The 16,869-nt window shown below is 40.6% G+C and overlaps 1 protein-coding gene across 1 annotated transcript in view; it reads right to left on the reverse strand.

Moving 5' to 3' along the window:
* UBE2H (ubiquitin conjugating enzyme E2 H) overlaps positions 1-16,869 on the reverse strand; it is a 102,570-nt gene that overhangs the window by 58,947 nt on the left and 26,754 nt on the right. The gene's annotated exons all lie outside the window — the stretch shown is intronic.

Raw genomic sequence — 16,869 nt, forward strand, 5'->3', positions numbered from 1 at the left:
AGGATATCACATTAAATTAATAATATTTATCTCAAGAGTTGTGCTGAAATAGTTAGTAGATCAACCAGCAGAAAATAATGATAGTCAGTAAGACTAAGTGAAAATTCTCAATATGATATAGAAGGCTTATCTGGCTGTACTATAGGTTCCCTAGGGATAGAAATTTAGGCATAAAAAGGAACTTCCTATGAGTGTTTGGCCAATTGTAGGCTATGTTTCACAGAAGACTGAAATTCTCAGTTCTCTTTCGATCATTATTTGTGAAAATTCACTTTCCAGAAAGGAATATGCAAAAAGAAAACTTAGAATCACAAGTTCTAACAAATAACCAAGTACTAGTTCCAAACAAATCTTAACCTATGTGAATCACTGTATCAATAGTTGTCTTATTTCACTCATCCGAGCCCATAATATGACCGACACAGTACATTCATGCCCCATTCTTCCTCCCTTTCTAGCTACACTGGTCTTTCATTTCCTGAAACACAAGCTCTTGCCCTCCTCAGGGCCTTTGCAATGGCTACTTCTGGCTAGCCCTGACTTCTCTGTTTCTACAGATAGCTTGCTTCTTCTTATCCTTTATGGTGTGTCTTAAATGCCACTTCCTCAGCAATCTTTCTCATCACCTGAAGTACATACCCCAACAGACTCCCAACTAATCTCTACTTCAGCCGACTGTTTCCTTGTATGTCTTACCACAGTACTATTTTGTCTGTTTACCTCCTCCCTCACCTCCAGAAAATCTAAGTTCCAAGATGGCAGGGAACCTTATCTGACTTACTCTTTGTCTGGCTTATGGTGGGTGCTCAACAAACACTGGTTAAAGTGAATTATGTAAATGGATGTCAGGCACCATGCTAGACAGTGGGATCGGCCCTCGGACAGCTCAAGTTCTTGTGGGGAAACAGACAGGCAACCAACTACCAAACGGTGAAATAAATGAGTGTTATGATAAGGGTTACCCAGAGGTGCTAAGGAGGCATACAGAGGATGCTCCAAACCCAGGAGGGTGGGGAAGGGAGAGGGTGTTTTCAGGAGGTAACATTGCCAGCTGAACCCAAGGGGAGATTAGCCTTTTGCTCTCAGCAGCAACAATGAAGTTTTCTCCAAACACAAGAAATTAGAAGGCCCTCAAAGTTCAACTCAAGATCAACACGTAATGACTAGTAAGAGAGGGGCGCAAGCCATCTAAAAGAGAAAGCCTGGTTTGCCGCAAAACAAGATTCAAGCAGAGCCAGAAAGAATGTATTCATACATGTAAAGAAACAAGGTATTCAACAGCAATGGTCTCCCCTGCAAGCACTGAAGAAGAATTAAAAAAGAGAAAGGCTGGCAGGGGCCACTGAAGCAACTAGGCAGGAGAGGAGGAGCCTTTGCTCATAGATGAGTTTTTTGGTCACAAGGGATCTCCCTGTTATGAGACTGTGGTATCATCTGATCGTGACAAGCCATTAAACACTTGATTTGGCTTTTGTTCTGATTCCTTCTCAGATAACCTTCTCTAATTATGGTATGGGCTCCTGGCTATGTCTAGGAGAGAACACACTGAAAATTATATACTAGCTTTCCAATTTCAGACTCATGAGCTTGGTTAATCTGAAGCCAGGGAAGTGGATCTGCTCTTAGTTCACCAATTAAAGACTTGGGGGATGGGGAAGTCACCCTCCCAACAAAGCATGAGGTTAGCCTGACTTCAGACAGAGTTAAGGAAAAGGATTTAAGGGAAATGTTTGAGGTGAATCTGACTGATACGGAAGGTGAGGGAAGAGGGACATGCCAAGGATCATTCCAAGGTTTTAGGCTTCAGTTATTTGGGGATGGTGATACCATTCAGCAAGAGAGCATCAGCAGTAAGAGAGGGCATTAGACTTGTAGAAGATGTCCCATTTAGGACATGTTGAATCTGTGGTCTCTGAAGGCCAGGTAATTGGAGATATCCAGTAGGCATTTGCCTATCCAAGACTGGAACTCAAGAGATATGGCATTTTTAAAATTTGGAGACACTTGTATTTGGGCACTAATAGATGAAATCACCCAAGAAAGGCATGGCAGCTACCAAAAGATAAGGAACCTGAGTAAATCCATTATTTAAAGGATGGAAGAAAAGAAACCGGCAAGGTAGGCTGTGAAATAGAGAAAGGCACCTATAATTGTCCTAAATATTTGTTAGGTTATCTTTCAATGTCAGATTTCTACAAAGCACATCTGCACAGAGAAAGTAAAAGAAAAAGAAAAACAATCTTATAGTAAAGTTACTGAAAAGGACACAAAAGTTCTTTCAGAATACCATAATATGGCTTCCTGGAACAGGAAGGAAATCAATGAGATACACCCTACTGACTTCTTACTAGGACTCCAAAAAGTGAAATAAAGCTGGTTGAATGGAACAAAGAATTTTCTTTTGGGACCTACTTTAAATGTTTAAATCTTGCCAAAAGTTCAAAGTCCATGATGCTAACCACCTTTGGATGAATGTTCAAGGCAGATATAAAAGCTCCACTGTGCATTTTAATGACTAACACTGGTTTTGAAAGACTTTACTGGACATTTATAAATTTATACTCTGTGACAAACCAAACTTTCATCCCCTAAGAGATCTATGATATAGCACAGTACTATTCTCCCCAACAGTGTCACTGAGTTGGTAACAGATTTGGAAGAGCCACTGAAAAGGTTACTGTCATCAAGAACCATTTATTGGGCTTCCCTGGTGGCACAGTGGTTAAGAATCCACCCTGCCAAAGCAGAGCCCTGGTCCGGGAAGATCCCACATGCCACGGAGCAACTAAGCCCGTGCACCACAACTACTGAGCCTGTGCTCTAGAGCCCGTGAGCCACAACTACTGAGCCCGCGTGCCACAACAATTGAAGCTGGTGCGCCTAGAGCCCATGCTCTGCAACAAAGAGAAGCCACTGCAATGAGAAGCCTGCACACCACAACAGAGCCACAACTAGAGAAAGCCTGCGTGCAGTAACGAAGACCCAACGCAGCCAAAAATAAATAAAATAAATTTAAAAAAAAAAGAACTGCTTATTAAGTCTATTTTTTTTTAAACAAAGCCACGTGCTAAAAATTGAGCTGTAAGACATTTTCTACCCTATCATAGTTTACAACTTTGCTAGGGAAGACCAAATTACTCCATAAAAAACCTGGAACTTCAATATAAGTTGCAAAGTTAAGTGCCGAACAGTGGTACAATAGGTCAGATGAGGGAGTAATCACTAAAGACTTGATTGTATAAGAAGAAAATGGGGTGTGAGCCAGATTTGCGGAAAGGCAAGACAGTCAAGAGAAGAAGCAATGTGAGGTCACAGCAGTGTTGCAAGGAGGGTACAGATACGAGCAGAGGGACAGATGCAGGAACTGTGCCAGAAACCAGCTGAACAGTTTTTGTTTTTTTGTTTTTTTAATAAGAGATTCACGTAGCCAAGCCATAGTAAACAAGGCCAGAGAAGCCAACAAGAGGCAAGACGGTTGAGTGCCAGGCTACGGAATTCTGCACTTTATCATATGGACAGTATATGGCACAGGTGAGCAGTGGATGCAAAGCAAGATCTGGGGAAATCCATCTGGCGACTGCACGCAGAAGAGGCAATAGGTGTCAAGACTGTGGCGGGGCACACATTCGTCAAAACTCATCAAGCTGTACGTCTGAAACTGTCACATTTTGTTGTGCATAAGTTACACATCCATAAGGCTAGTTTTTAGAAAATAAAGGACAAAAGTACAGTCAGGAATGAGACAAGTATTAAAAGTACGGGCTGTAAGATTTTAAACATTTAGTGGCTGAGGTGAATTCGGCGGTGTGCTGAAGCCAGCTGATTATATGCATCTCTTCCCAACTTCAAGTTCAGTGACCTCAGCATCTGTAGTCTGAAATCAGGCATGGTGGAGTATTTATACCTTGAAAATCAGTAAATGCTACAAATCAGGGCTTTATCCCCCCACAGGTGGTTGTTCAGCATTCACCAGCACACCACTGTGTCACTTCTACACAAGGTCTCGTATGAATATGGCACTAAATGAAGTGACAACATTTTCTTCTAATTCAAAATAATGACATAGTTCTGAAGCACCAATTCTTAATCTTAACCATCGACAGATGGTTACCAAAAAAGTATAAGATTTAAGAGCCTAACATTTATTTAGTTTCAAGAACTAAAGCACGCCTATGAATAAGAAACCTTTGTCTGCATCTCTCAATCAAGGTTTTCTAGCTATTATGCGGTTCCCCTGGGACTAACATCAATTGATGATAATAATATACAAAAAAATTCCAGCATCCACTCCATTATAGTAAAGGCTAATTGCATGGGCCTATTATTGGAATATGCTTTCCTAGTTCAAACTAGCTGCATTTCAATAGAGTAAAGAGGGTTTTCTGGAGAAACCCTACTGTGAAAAGATGAACTTTGTCTTAACAACTTTAGTTTCAAAAACTATTCACTTATAGATGCCTATTTCACATCTCTGAAGCAAAATGGCTCATTTGTTATGTAGATTACTAAGCAGTCACTTAAGAATAAAGAGCTTTCTTCTTTACAGGCTCCAGCTAACTATCTGCATAAGCTCAATCTCAAAACCAGCAAAGTGTACTCTAAATATGACAGCAAATAATTGTTTGAACCTTTCTGATTTGACTGCAGAGAAATACAAATGTGCACCTCCTCCCCATTTTCCAACCCACCTTCCAGAGGGGCCAACTTGGAGTTCCTCCCAAGAAATGCTGCCTTTATAGAACTCCTAGGTCACTATCTGCAAAGCTAAGAAATCAGGGTACTAAAGGAGGCGGGGTACAGCAAAGGGTACAGGATGATGTTCACTTCACCACAGCAGGTAAGCCCTTAGCTAACAGACTTAAGTTTCGTTTCAAAATTTCTTAAAACTCAGAATTTAAGTTCTCACAAATAAAAGCCAATTTAACTCATATCTGAAGTACACTATTTTATTTGGATTGTTAATCCTCATCTATATCAATATTTCTATTAGAAAGTACAAATGCATCCAGAGTTGTACACTGAGAGGCTAACATCATCATCATTTGAACTTCGCTGCATCTAGAGCCCCTCTCTCAGAAGAAGGGAAGTAAGACATTAGAAGAATCATCATGAAGAACTCTGAAATGGAAGGAGCAGGGAGAAAATGTCAGGTGGGAGAAATGACTAGAAATGCAAAGAAGAAATATACATGTAGAAGAATCAACAGGACATTAACATCCGCTGCCCCTACTGCTAACTGGGTGGGGATAGTGGGCAGTAGGTATTCATCAGACATGCATACATTCTTTGAAGCACCACTGCTCTAGGGAGTGAGCTGCCAGGCCATGAAGAGCACACAAGGGGACAGTTCTAAGCCCCAGGCCTGTCCACTGTGCATTCTTTGTACCACAGACCCTAGCCCAAGGATCTTTTCCTTTTGCCACTTTCCTTAGGCTTTTAATTCCCCTGGAAGAGTAGAAATAAGAACCACCCCCAAAAAGGAAAGAAAAATGTACATGTGTCGCCACCTCTTTATTAATGAATATTTACCACTCTTCAAAATGTCCAAGCCCAGATGTACAAGAAGCTAGGGGCAAAGATATAAAAGATTCAGGATCTATCCTCCAAGGGGCAGCTTGAAAGAGGTGGGAGTTGGAGCCACAAGCACAGATGATAATAAAGTGGTAACGGCTCATCTGAGGGGAAAATAAAGGGTGCTATTAAAATAGGTAGAAGGCAGGAAAAGCATCTAAGGCAAATATGGAGATGGGGTGTTTGAGAAAGATGCAAAGCCTAAGGTGAAAACTAAAGAATAAACCAAAGTTAGCCAGAAGAAGAGAAAGGAACTATGTAGAACAGTTAGGAACTGTCCTCTGAGAAGGCTGGCGTACTGCAGGGTGGGTGCAGCACCACATCTCAGACTGTCACAGTAAGGAGGCAATACCTCTCTATTGAATTGACTTTTATATCAAGGTTAGGCTTTAAACCAGAGACTAAAGAACAACTGAGGGGTTTTAAGCAGGAAGTGGCATGATCAAATGTACTAAAAACAGGATCACTCTAGCAGCAAAACGAGAGGCAGACTGGAAGGAGACAGAGGCTAGACATAGGGAGCCCTGAAGTTGTGAGATGATTTGCAACAGTCCACGTATATGACGAGTGCCTGAATAAAGCAGTGGTGGTAGGGCTGGAGAGAAGGGGAGAGAGTAGAGATTTCAAGGGGGCAGAATAAAGAGGATGAGGGAGGAGTTAAGGGAATATCTATGTTTCCCACTTGGGTAACAAATGAGTGAACACATAAAAAGACTACAGTCTGATTTTGAAGGATACAGTACTAAAATCAGTATCAGACATGTTAAGGGACTTGTTGGGACATTCTTGGAGAGAAGTTGGAAGGCAGGCAGCTATACTAATTTAGAGATTGGGAAACAATTCAACTGAAGATGTGTATATATGAATCATTTCATGGTAAAGGAAGTGTTATGTGAAAAGAAGAATGAGGATAAAGCCCATGGGAAAACCAACCTTTAATAAATCTACATTAGCCTACAGAGAGAGATGTAGGACCAAGGTAGGGCTTTACAATGAGATAGAACTGAATATGTTTCTTTAGTCCAGGGGTCCACAAACTATGGCCCATCATCTGTTACTATAAATACAATTTTATTGTACCATGCCAAGCCCGCCCATTTGTGAATTGTTGATGGTGGCTTCTGTGCTGCAATAGCAGAGTTGAGCAGAGCTGCAAAAAAGACTGTGTGGCCCACAAAGCCCAAAATATTTACTATTTGGCCCTTGGACAAAAGTCCATCCCTACTTCCTACCTCAGTTTCTCCACTTGAAAAACAAAAAGTACATTATATTTATATTTAAATGCAACAAAAACTTAAAAAGGCTCATGAAAGTTGTTAGTATCAAAGCCTTTCATCAACCAATGTATTTCCAATTAAAATCAAGGTTTTAAAGTATACAAAAATTTACAACATATAATTTGAGAATATTATAGTATTTAAATTACAAGGCAATTTACTGATTTACATGACTACAAAATAAAGAGAATCCCAAACTTTACCTTATGTCCAATTCAGAATGTTACACCGCAGCCTACTCCAGAAAGTATTCACCACTACAAAAACCTTTGGTAACAGAAGAGATGGCCCACGAAGCAGAATAAATCATCACCATCTCCATCACCACTGCCATCATTTCCAGAGCACCTTCCATGTCCAGATACTATGCTGAGCACCTAATGCTTTGTCTCATTCTAGCCCTACAATGACAGTACCCATCCATTTTACAAATGAGGAAACTCAGCCTTAGAAAGGTTAAAGCTCATCTCAGGTCACCTAGTAGAGAGTGGGTGGGAGAACCAGTAACTAGTGCAGTCACAATCAGAACCAGGTCTGACCTCAGAGGCTCCACACTTATCCTCAACCCCATACTTTATAGTTTGTTACCTACACTAAGGGAGATAACATCTGTAAAGGGACAAACAGAACCTGGAAAAAACTAGGAACACATATCTGCTTCTCTTACTCCCTTGGAACTCAAAGCAGGTCTTAGAACCCAGGTTGGTATCACAGCGTAAAGAAGGTGAAGCATATCGTCTGTCCCAAGCGGCTCTGGCCTTGGAACCATAACCAGGCACAACACTTGCTGCCAGCAGACAATGTATTCTGAGCTCCAAACCACCACCTCACAAATGAACTTTTTAAACAACTCCCTCTCTAAACTGAGGGCAGCCAACACAAGAAATAAAAAGATCTTAGTAAATCAGATATTACAGTAATGTACTCTAAGAGGTAATATAATACACTTAGTGGAAAGAACACGGGTGTTCACTTCAAACCAACCCAGGTTTGAATTCTGGTTTCAACACCAGCCTTATGACAGTAAATTACGTATCTTCTCTGAGTCCACTCCCTCCGGGAAATAAGACCACCCCCTCCTTGCCACGTGGTCTGGCGAAATACCAGTACTACAGTGTGAGTTTAGTGGCTCAGAGTCAAAGAGCCTGAGTTTATCACCCAGCTCTGCAACTTGCTTAGCATGAGACTGGAGCCTAAACCTCAGGTTTCTCATCTGTGAAACAGGAAAAATGACAATAGGATCTACTTATTGGGGTTTTTTGAGGATTAAGCAAGATATCCAAAGTGCCAAAAGCACAAGGCCTGGCACATAGTAAACACTCAAAAAACCTTTTTATCAGTTTAAGTTACAGACCAAATGACAAGTCAACTTCCTACCCTCCTAGAACAGATCTTTAAGGGAAGCAACATCTTTCCCTGAGGATATGAAATTAACTTTTACAGCTTTAAAGGAGTAGTAGTAGAAAAACATTCCCTCCACCCAAAAAAAAAAAAAAAAAAAGGTGGCTTGGCTCCATTTTGTTAAATGTCGGGAAGTTTTCTTCATCTCTTGCCTCAAACCTTAAATATTAAATAATACTATTGGTGCTTTCAGGCAGGCAACGCCCTTAACCTTTAAACAGAACAAGACTCTTTCCCCCCACATATGGTTTTCAGAAAGCCAGGAAGAAACACTGGAAAGGCATCTGTTTAGAAGCAGAACTTTAACTCTTTGTAAAGCAGCCTGCCTGCACCTGTGGCCAAAGCAGAAGCAAACAGGCTAAGTGGCCCACGACCCCAGTCTGCCTGTCTTTCAAAAGAACTCCCCCTGCCCCCAACACGCAGTCACCTTTAAGCCCCACCCCCAACTCAAAAGCCATAATAGTACTGAGTTCCACAGATTTTTCTTTCAATCATTAGCTCAAGATACAGAAATAGATCACAGGCAATGCAAAGACATTCTATAATAAAAAAAATTCCTTGTCCTTTACAAGCCTTGTAAGTCCATCCAACTAAAATGTTCTTTCACACCAAGTTCAATTATTAATGACAAGAAATCCATAAAACACTCTGACTCTCAGAAAGCTTTCTCAAATGCACTTTACATTTTCAAATGGCTTATATTCCTGCACCTGTTCATTTTTCTTCAAATGACTTTAGCGATTTTTTTATAGGCAGATAATCACATTTATTTAGTCCAGAACTCTCATACTCTAAACACAAAGTTTCGATGGGCACTATAACTGGCTTAACATAGAAATCCTCTGCCATTAAATATATCCAGTTCCAAAGGGATCTAAAAAAAATAGGAAAACAGTCTTCAGATATGACACTGGCTTTATCTACTACAGAAATCAACATGCTCAGCTTGGGCTTCCCTGGTGGCGCACTGGTTAAGAATCCGCCTGCCAATGCAGGGGACACGGGTTTGAGCCCTGGTCTGGGAAGATCCCATATGCCGCAGAGCAACTAAGCCCACGCGCCACAACTACTGAGCCTGTGCTCTAGAGCTCGCAAGCCACAACTACTGAGCCTGCATGCCACAACTACTGAAGCCCGCGTGCCTAGAGCCTGCGCACCACAACAAGAGAAGCCACTGCAACGAGAAGCCCGCGCACCACAACAAAGAGTAGCCCCCGCTCGCCGCAACTAGAGAAAGCCCGGTGCAGCAATGAAGACCAAACGCAGCCATAAATAAATAAATAAACAAATTTATTAAAAAAAGAAAATGCTCAGCTTATACAGACCTCAACAGATTTGGTTTAAATTTCTCAGCCATTTGCTATAGAATATGCACAGTGATCAATGTCCTGGGCTTTCCTCTCATTTTTTCAAAACCATTTATCTATGTTCAACTTCTAACAGAATTTTTTAAAAAGAGAAATCCTCACCAAAAATCAAACCCAGGACCAGAGCCATCCTCTCCAGCACTATGCAACAGTCTAGTTCAGATTATAAACCTCACTTTTGTTTTGAAAGCTAAGGAGAAGTAGCTTTTCTGTTTTAGATTTCATTCCTGGGGAAATGGAAATAGATGCAAGTCTTCAAGGTTATACAGTACACACAGAGAACATCCTGTCCACTTGCCTAACATACTCCTAGCATGCTCACAGTTAATGGCCAAACCACCTGCAAAAGTCGCATTTGCTCAGTCTCACATGTTGCCCACAAATTCAAGATTATGCTGTTTCATTTTGTTTATTTTAGAGCAGTCACCTTGTATCCAAATGATCCAGCCTACTTCTGCTGCCAAGGTGTTAACATGTATTACATTTGCTAAAGGCCGTAAGTAAATACAACAGACCTAGCCCCTACCCTGAGGACAGACCCTCATATCCCTACTCTTTCCCCACCTGTAACTGTGTGTGTATGGGTGTTGGAGGCTGGGTGGGTGATAAGAGATGATGAGGCTGAGAGAATCAACACTGTGGGAGGTTCTGAGAGGAAAGGACACAGGCAGGATGACTGGGCAACACAAACTTCTAGTTCTTTTAATCCCAGGCATGGTCCTCTCAATTAGAGCTCTCCCTGGATTAAGTCCTAAACTAATAAAAAGCCCTTTTAGAGATCTCATGGAGGGAACCGGGTATTTTTAGGGTACCAAGTAGCTAGGAAAGACAACTAAGACTTTGAACTGTAAGGTTTAGAAAAGTTCTTTTAAGAATCTACTTGCAAATGATTTTCCTAAATTAAAAATAATATCTATGCAGTACTCAGTGTTGCCCCAGCAACTCAATGAACATACCTCTGAACACTTTCCTTAAAACTAACACAAGTGTGAGATCTGTTACAAGTGCTGACTGTTCTGTGCTAGATGTTTAACATTTATTCTTTTAAGGCACAGAATTTTTCAAGATACTGTAACTCTCTCCAACCTGGTCTCTAAAATCGCTTCCATTTAAATTAGGTGCTAGGAGGCCTCAACTTTCATGCCTTAAAGCAAGACAAATACTCCCATGAAAAAGAACTGGCATCTGGGGAATGCCAAAAGCGGCAAGGACCCCCAAAAGACCTCTCAGATCATCTACACACACACACACACACACACACACAGAGTTGACTGACAAAAAGCACTCAAGCGTCCTAAAGAAGTTCTTTCAACTATACAAATATTTGCTATGATGTAGCAAGAGACATGAAGACTGAAAATTCCTTACAAAAGACGTTGTCCAAAACCACAAATTCTTAAAATTACCATCTCTGTGCAAACCTATACCTATTTGATAACAGAAATAAAATACTGTGAAGACCATCTGCTGTCCCACTTAAAACCAAGGAGCATGGATGAGAGCAAATGCATCATGTGCTACGCTATAATTATTTCTATTTTGGAAAGCAAATGACCAACTCCAGTTCGAAGGAAAAAATATCACTTTCTATCATCTATCTGTTTCAAATGGGCAGTAATAAATAAGAGACAAGCTAGAGCATGAGGGGGTGGAGCCTCGGGCACTCCAGGATCATGACGAGTTGCAGCGGGGATAGGGGAGGATGGGGGTGTCGGCTGCTTCTTCTAGACGCTAGGGAATGCAGCTGGACCTGGATCCAAAGCAGGCTCTCCATATCGACTAGGGCTGGAGGACAACACCTGGCTGGAGGACCGAGCGGAGCGCAGAAGGCTGGCCACCCTGTGTCGTTGGATTGGAGAATTTAACCCATTTACACGTAAGCCGTCTGGCTGACAGGGTCTTGGTGCTCCGGCCAGGTGTGAGGCCTGAGCCTCTGAGGTGGGAGAGCCAAGTTCAGGACACTGGACCACCAGAGACCTCCTGGCCCCATGTAATATCAATTGGTGAGAACTCTCCCAGAGACCTCCATCTCAACGCTAAGACCCAGTGCCACTCAACGACCAGCAAGCTCCACTGCTGGACACCTCATGCCAAACAACTAGCAAGACAAGAACACAACCCTACCCATTAGCAGAGAGGCTGCCTAAAATCATAGTAAGTTCACAGACACCCCAAAACACACCACCAGACGCGGTCCTGCCCACCAGAAGGACAAAATCCAGGCTCATCCACCAAAACACAGGCACCAGTCCCCTCCACCAGGAAGCCTACACAACCCGATGAACCAACCTTACCCACTGGGGGCGGACACCAAAAACAACGGAACTATGAACCTGCAGCCTGCGCAAAGGAGACTCCAAACACAGTAAGTTAAGCAAAATGAGAAGACAGGAAATACACAGCAGATGAAGGAGCAAAGTAAAAACCCACCAGACAAAACAAATGAAGAGGAAATAGGCAGTCTACCTGAAAAAGAATTCAGAGTAATGATAGTAAAGATGATCCAGGGCTTCCTTGGTGGCACAGTAGTTAGGAGTCCGCCTGCCAATGCAGGGGACACGGGTTCGAGCCCTGGCCCGGGAGGATCCCACATGCCGTGGAGCAACTGGGCCCATGAGCCACAACTGCTGAGCCTGTGCTCTAGAGCCCACGAGCCATAGCTACTGGGCCTGCACGCCACAACTACTAGATCCCGCGTGCCTGGTGCCCGTGCTCCACAACAAGAGAAGCCACCGAAACAACAGAGTAGCCCCCGCTCGCCGCAGCTAGAGGGAGCCTGCGCACAGCAATGAAGACCCAACGCAGCCAAAAATAAATAAATAAAATAAATAAATTTTGAAAAAAAAAAAAAAAAAGATGATCCAAAATCTTGGAAATAGAATGGAGAAAATACAAGAAACGTTTAACAAGAACCTAGAAGAACTCAGGAACAAACAAACAATGACGAACAACACAATAAATGAAATTAAAAATTCTCTAGAAAGAGTCAACAGCATAATAACTAAGGCAGAAGAATGGATAAATGACCTGGAAGATAAAATATGGAAATAACTACCACAGAGCAGAATAAAGAAAAAAGAATGAAAAGAAATGAGGACAGTCCCAGAGACCTCTGGGACAACATTAAACGCACCAACATTCCAATTATAGGGGTCCCAGAAGAAGAAGAGAAAAAGAAAGGGTCTGAGAAAATATTTGAAGAGATTATACTTGAAAACTTCCCTAATACAGGAAACGAAATAGTCAATCAAGTCCAGGAAGCACAGAGAGCCCCATACAGGATAAATCCAAGGAGAAACACGCCAAGACACATATTAATCAAACTATCAAAAATTAAATACAAAGAAAAAATATTAAAAGAAGCAAGGGAAAAGCAACAAATAACATACAAGGGAATCCCCATAAGGTTAACAGCTGATCTTTCAGCAGAAACTCTGCAAGCCAGAAGGGAGTGGCAGGACATATTTAAAGTGATGAAAGGGAAAAACCTACAACCAAGATTACTCTACCCAGCAAGGATCTCATTCAGATTCGAAGGAGAAATTAAAACCTTTAGAGACAAGCAAAAGCTAAGAGAATCCAGCACCACCAAACCAGCTTTACAACAAATGCTAAAGCAACTTCTCTAGGCAGGAGACACGAGAGAAGGAAAAGACCAAAAACAACAAACACAAAACAATTAAGAAAATGGTAATAGGAATATACATATCAATAATTACCTTAAATGTAAATGGATTAAATGCTCCAACCAAAAGACACAGACTGGCTGAATGGATACAAAAACAAAACCTGTGTATATGCTGCCTACAAGAGACGCACTTCAGACCCAGAGACACATAAAGACTGAAAGTGAGGGGATGGAAAAAGATATTCCATGCAAATGGAAATCAAAAGAAAGCTGGAGGAGCAATTCTCATATCAAACACAATAGTCTTTAAAATAAAGACTACTACAAGAGACAAAGAAGAACACTACATAATGATCAATCCAAGAAGAAGATATAACAATTGTAAATATTTATGCACCAACATAGGAGCACCTCAATACATAAGGCAAATGCTAACAACCATAAAAGGGGAAATCGACAGTAACACAACAGTAGGGGACTTTAACACCCCACTTTCACCAATGGACAGATCATCCAAAATGAAAATAAATAAGGAAACACAAGCTTTAAATGACACATTAAACAAGACGGACTTGACTGATATTTATAGGACATTCCATCCCAAAACAACAAAATACACTTTCTTCTCAAGTGCTCATGGAACATTCCCCAGGATAGATCATATCTTGGGTCACAAATCAAGCCTTGGTAAATTTAAGAAAACTGAAATCATATCAAGCATCTTTTCCAACCACAACACTATGAGACTAGAAATCAATTACAGGAAAAAAACTGTAAAAAATACAAACACAGGGAGGCTAAACAATACACTACTAAATAACTAAGAGATCACTGAAGAAACCAAAGAGGAAATCAAAAAATACCTAGAAATAAATGACAATGAAAACACGACAACCCAAAACCTATGGGATGCAGCAAAAGCAGTTCTAAGTGGGAAGTTTATAGCAATACAATCCTACCTCAAGAAACAAGAAAAATCTCAAGTAAACAACCTAACCTTACACCTAAGGCAATTAGAGAAAGAAGAACCAAAAAATCCCAAAGTTAGCAGAAGGAAAGAAATCATAAAAATCAGATCAGAAATAAATGAAAAAGAAATGAAGGAAACAACAGCAAAGATCAAGAAAACTAAAAGCTGGTTCTTTAAGAAGATAAACAAAATTGATAAACCATTAGCCAGACTCACCAAGAAAAAAAGGGAGAAGACTCAAATCAACAGAATTAGAAATGAAAAAGGAGAAGTAACAACTGACACTGCAGAAATACAAAGGATCATGAGATTACTACAAGCAACTATATGCCAATAAAATGGACAACCTGGAAGAAATGGAGAAATTCTTAGAAAAGCATAACCTTCCAAGACTGAACCAGGAAGAAATAGAAAATATAAACAGACCAATCACAAGCACTGAAATTGAAACTGTGATTAAAAATCTTCCAACAAACAAAAGCCCAGGACCAGATGGCTTCACAGGCGAATTCTATCAAACATTTAGAGAAGAGCTAACACCTATCCTTCTCAAACTCTTCCAAAATACAGCAGAGGGAGGAACACTCCCAACTCATTCTATGAGGCCACCATCACCCTGATATCAAAACCAGACCAAGATGCCACAAAAAAAGAAAACTACAGGCCAATATCACTGATGAACATAGATGCAAAAATCCTCAACAAAATACTAGCAAACAGAATCCAACAGCACATTAAAAGGATCATACACCATGATCAAGTGGGGTTTATCCCAGGAATGCAAGGATTCTTCAATATACGCAAATCAATCAATGTGATAAACCATATTAACAAATTGAAGGAGAAAAACCGTATGATCATCTCAACAGATGCAGAAAAAACTTTTGACAGAATTCAACACCCATTTATGATAAAAACACTCCAGAAAGTAGGCATAGAGGGAACTTACCTCAACATAATAAAGGTCATATATGACAAACCCACAGCCAACATTGTTCTCAACGGTGAAAAACTGAAACCGTTTCCACTAAGATCAGGCACAAGACAAGGTTGCCCACTCTCACCACTATTATTCAACATAGTTTTGGAAGTTTTAGCCACAGCAATCAGAGAAGAAAAAGAAATAAAAGGAATCCAAATCGGAAAAGAAGTAAAACTGTCACTGTTTGCAGATGACAAGATACTATACATAGAGAATCCTAAAGATGCTACCAGAAAACTACTAGAACTAATCAATGAATTTGGAAAAGTAGCAGGAGACAAAATTAATGCACAGAAATCTCTTGCATTCCTATACATTAATGATGAAAAATCTGAAAGAGAAATTAAGGAAACACTCCCATTTACCATTGCAACAAAAAGAATAAAATATCTAGGAATAAATCTACCTAAGGAGACAAAAGACCTGTATGCAGAAAACTATAAGACACTGATGAAAGAAATTAAAGATGATACAAATAGATGGAGAGATATACCATGTTCTTGGATTGGAAGAATCAACATTGTGAAAATGACTCTACTACCCAAAGCAATCTACAGATTCAATGCAATCCCTATCAAACTACCAATGGCATTTTTCACAGAACTAGAACAAAAAATTTCAAATTTTGTATGGAAACACAAAAGACCCCAAATAGCCAAAGCAATCTTGAGAACGAAAAACGGAGCTGGAGGAATCAGGCTCCCTGACTTCAGACTATACTACGAAGCTACAGTAATCAAGACAGTACAGTACTGGCACAAAAACAGGAATATAGATCAATGGAACAGGAGAGAAAGCCCAGAGATAAACCCACGCACATATGGTCACCTCATCTTTGAGAAAGGAGGCAAGAATATACAATGAAGAAAAGATAGCCTCTTCAGTAAGTGGTGCTGGGAAAACTGGACAGCTACATGTAAAAGAAATGAAATTAGAACACTCCCTAACACCATACACAAAAATAAACTCAAAATGGGTTAAAGACCTAAATGTAAGGCCAGACATTTTCAAACTCTTAGAGAAAAACATAGGCAGAACACTCCATGACATAAATCACAGCAAGATCCTTTCTGTCCCACCTCCTAGAGAAATGGAAATAAAAACAAAAGTAAACAAATGGGACCTAATGAAACTAAAAGCTTTTGCACAGCAAAGGAAACCATACACAACACAAAAAGACAACCCTCAGAATGGGAGAAAATATTTGCAAACGAAGCAACTGACAAAGGATTAATCTCCAAAATATACAAGCAGCTCATGCAGCTCAGTATCAAAAAAACAAACAACGCAATCCAAAAATGGGCAGAAGATCTAAATAGACATTTCTCCAAAGAAGATATACAGATTGCCAACAAACACATGAAAGGATGCTCAACATCACTCATCATTAGAGAAATGCAAACCAAAACTACAATGAGGTATCACCTCACATCGGTCAGAATGGCCATCATCAAAAAAATCTACAAACAATAAATACTGGAGAGGGTGTGGAGAAAAGGGAACCCTCTTGCACTGTGGGTGGGAATGTAAATTGATACAGCCACTACAGAGAACAGCCTGCAGGTTCCTTAAAAAACTAAAAATAGAACTACCATACGACCCAGCAATCCCACTACTGGGCATATACCCTGAGAAAACCATAATTCAAAAGGAGTCAAGTACCACAATGTTCA

Source organism: Eubalaena glacialis, chromosome 8, assembly GCF_028564815.1.
Source record: "Eubalaena glacialis isolate mEubGla1 chromosome 8, mEubGla1.1.hap2.+ XY, whole genome shotgun sequence".
Taxonomy (NCBI): Eukaryota; Metazoa; Chordata; class Mammalia; order Artiodactyla; family Balaenidae; genus Eubalaena; species Eubalaena glacialis.